This window comes from Mastomys coucha, unplaced genomic scaffold, assembly GCF_008632895.1.
Source record: "Mastomys coucha isolate ucsf_1 unplaced genomic scaffold, UCSF_Mcou_1 pScaffold18, whole genome shotgun sequence".
In the NCBI taxonomy this organism is placed as follows: domain Eukaryota; kingdom Metazoa; phylum Chordata; class Mammalia; order Rodentia; family Muridae; genus Mastomys; species Mastomys coucha.
This window is the reverse complement of record NW_022196900.1, coordinates 24995832-24999706: the sequence shown is the minus strand read 5'-3', so window position 1 is coordinate 24999706 and position 3875 is coordinate 24995832. Positions and strand designations below refer to the sequence as shown.

Sequence of the window (3875 nt, the reverse complement as noted above, 5' to 3'; positions counted from 1 at the left end):
CATGTAAATAAAGAAAATATCTAAAAAAAAAAAAGAAAAAGAAAAAGAAAAATTAGCAAGATGTCAATTTGAACAGGTAATTTACATTACAACAAACCTAAATGTGAATTCATGTCTCATAACTGATTCATTCAAAAAAATGTTTTTAAAGACCCTTACAATGGGAGCAAATCTACTCTTGGCTGTCCACTTAGTGCCTGTCTTTATAGATTCAGGGGTTTTGAGAGCAGAGAGCTAGTGATCCAATAAGAGGTAACGGAGAGCTAGTCTCAGCTTACCTCCTGGGAGTTCTCCAGACGCTGATTTCTTTATTACCATGTCTGAAATTAAAGAAAAATCACTTCCATTATGTTCGCACTCCCAGTTCTTCATTCCTCAAAAGAAAACTGGCTGACACCAACTTCCCCTCTGTTCTGCAAAGTATTCCATCATCCAGCAGAGTCTCCTCTGTGCCTATTTCTCCCCAAGACTTACTTTTTCCCTCTTCCAATGTCCCAGAAGATTCCAGAGTGATTTGTTCATACTTCAGATAAGCCTGATCATAAATGATTCTGCCAATATCTATGACAATGCTTTTTGCAGAGCACAGTTCTTACTTTCTGACAGACCTGTATGTTTCTTGCAGGTCACCTCTTGATGCTATTTGCATTCTGTCCAAATTCTCAGTTCCTACCCACCTCAATAACAGTAATCTCCACTAACACTGAATGCCTCAATCCCTGTCTGTTGCAGCTAATGATGTCCCTGGAAAATAAAAGAACTTGGCTGTGTAAGATGATTTTAAGTTCTCACAAGTAAATTTATGCCTAGAGCAAAGATATCAAGCATTATGAGGCCATGGTTAGGATTCTAAATTAGAACACAGGGTCCTCATGATTCTTCTCATCTCTATTCCACTGATAGCCATGTGGACTCAAGTAACCACTTCAATTCTTGGTGTCTCCATTTCCTCATTTGTTAGCCATGCCCTTCCTTTCAGTAACTAAGAGCAAAGATAGGCAATTTGAATGGAAGTCCATTTACCTGTGCTCAGAATTTCAAAGGTTTCAGTTCATGGGCATGGTAGGACAGGACAGGCCACTTCCAAGCAGTCCAGGAGCAGAAAGAGACTGTCTAAGCTAACAGACTTGCTCCTCTTTCCCTTCTCTAACACCCAGGCCTACAGCTAATGGGGTGTTCTATCCATGTTTAGAGCGGTTCTTCCAAGATCAGGTAATCTTGTTTAGGAATCCTCTTTTAGACCAACCCAGAAGTAAGCATCACTACTTTGCTAAGCATTTTTTAATCTTAATTTGACAATCTTGCAATCAACATCAACCATTGCTCCTTACTTGTACAGGGCAAACAGAACCATGATCTACCTGTCAAAATTGTGAGGGAATTGAATGAACTAAATAAAACCTTTAAGAGCATTCTCTCCTTTGCAAAGTCTTGTTTCATGATGGCACCTGAAGTTCCAATGAGTTAATTACTATAAGTTCTTAAGTGATTGGTCAAGGTTTTAGTATTTTAGCATCTTAGTTTATAAATCCAAAGAGCAGCAGTTGTCACCTTTGTCTCTAGAGGTGACTGTAAGTTTTTGAAGAGTATGAAGTGCTTGACATAATACCCAAACAATAGCAACTTTCCTTGGGAGTAGTAAAGCTCCTCCCAGAATATCAACAGTTAGGATAATAACTGCCCAGGATGAACAAGGAATTGTTTAAGTATCAAATTATATCTAAAAATGAACTCTTACCAGTCTTTCAGGTTGAGAGATAAACACCAAAAATGAATACACTTGATTTGTATAGACTAAATTTGAGCTGCTGTATCTAAAACAAAACAATGCTTTCTCTTTTCCTCTGTAAGAAAAGCTGGGAAAACGGCACCTACCTTGCAAGATTCTTGTGGGATGAATGGAATACTATGTTAAAAAAAAAATTGGCACATAGCTAGAGCTCAGCAAATGGTAGCTATGCTAAATCAAAGGTCTGAGACAGAAAATTGACCTGTAATTTTTATTAATATGAACTAAATTCAGGGGAGAACTTGATTTATTCTTGTAAGTCTTGCTCTAGCTAATTTAATGGAAATGAAAGAAGTAGAAAAAGTGATGATTCCATGGGATAAGCATGCAGGGGTTTGAGGGAGTTTTGCTGAGGTTAGCTCTAATGGATTTGTGGTTTGATTCAAAAGACTTCATTTTTTTAATTAAATATTTTCTTTATTTACATGCAAATTTCTCCTTTCCCAGTTTCCCCTCCAAAAAACAAACAAACCAAAACAACAAAAACAAACCCCTGTTGCCTCCCCCCTCCCCATGCCTGCCACCCCACCCTCTCTCACTTTCTGGCCCTGGCATTCCCCTACACTGGGGCACAGAACCTTCACAGGGCTGAGGTCCTCTCCTCCTATTGATGATCGAATTTGCAATCCTCTACTATACACATGCTGCCTGAACAATCAGACCCCTCCATGTGCAGTCCTTGGTTGGTGGTTGAGACCCTGGGAGCTTTAAAGACTTCATCTTATGAGGTTTGAGGGACCTTTTCAAATAGGAAACCAGACACATCAAGGGAAAGATCATGCCAAGAGTACTATCTTCAGCAAAGGCTACTTTGAGTCCAATTGTTACACTAAACAGGGATGGGTACCATTGATAGAGATGCTGCTAGTACCGGTTATCAATTTAGTATATATGCCTGCCTCTGTCTCTGTCTCTCATTTTCTTTCTCCTCTCTCTCTCTCTCTCTCTCTCTGTGTGTGTGTGCATGCATGCATGCATGCAAGCTTTAGACTCAATTGGCCTTGTCTTATAGACTTCCAGTGAGCTCAAATAGGTCATTGAGCTAGTATTTCAAGTCAATGTTCCCCAGAGGCATGAGCAGAAAAGTGAATCAAATATAACCCAGTAAACAGTGGTGCTTTCCATCTCAAACACCCACTTTAAATCTTGGAAGAAAGTCAGATTTTCTTCCCCAGGAACCCATCATTTCCAAACTCAAGTTTGTCCCAGGGCAATCTATTGGGAGAAACTGTTTGTTTAAACCACATGTCACTAAGTGCTATGGAGGAACATGATTCAAGAGATCACATGGAATGCTAAATTAATGTGATTGACTGCCTAGACTAAAACAACTCAGAATATTTTAATGACTTTATCAGAGCAAACCAATGAACCCCATCAAAAGACTTTACATTATTTTAAAGGAAAAATCATTACAAACAATGAACTTGTGTGTGTGTGTATGTGTGTGTGTGTGTGTGTGTGTGTGTGTGTGTGTATGTGTGTATGTGTTTATGTTCATACTGTAGAGTAGGGTTCCTGTCAACTTCCATAGATTATTCAGCTGAATTATTACAGTAAATTAAGCCATGTCTTTCTAGTTTGTTGATGAAGGCCTCGGGAGAGCTGATGACTAAATCAAGTCTAGGTTTGAATTTTTCCATGTTTGTTCTTGTCATCACACCAGTACTTATCTGTATGTAGTAACATGAGTGGTTATGGTTAGGAAGATAATTTAAGTGATATGTGGCAGATATATTTCCATTTAATAAATTCTTACAAACTTTTATATGTTCAAAATATCCAAGCATATCAGAGTCATGATTTCTGTCAAAGTAATTACTTAAGAAAAGGCATTTACTTGTGTCTACTTAAGGAAAAATATTTAAAATATTTGAAACATGGATATGTAAATATATGTTAAGAATAATTGATGTACAGAAAGCATTGTTCTAAATAATGCCATCTTCTGAGTTAAAAATAATGGCTTCCTGGTCCTTGCATTCACCTACACTGGGGCATAGAGCCTTCACAGGACCACAGGCTTCTCCTCCCATTGATGACCAACTAGGCCATCCTCTGCTATACATATGCTGCTGGAGCGCTG

At 38.4% G+C, this 3875-nt stretch overlaps 1 long non-coding RNA gene across 1 annotated transcript in view; it reads right to left on the bottom strand.

Moving 5' to 3' along the window:
- Window positions 1-819, bottom strand: part of LOC116095349 — a 51085-nt gene extending 50266 nt beyond the window's left edge. The window contains exons 1-2 of the long non-coding RNA XR_004120562.1: window positions 475-819; window positions 279-320 (exon numbers count right to left, since the gene is read on the bottom strand). This is a non-coding gene — a long non-coding RNA (uncharacterized LOC116095349). The remainder of the gene's footprint in view (window positions 1-278; window positions 321-474) is intronic.
- Window positions 820-3875: the final 3056 nt, after the last annotated feature.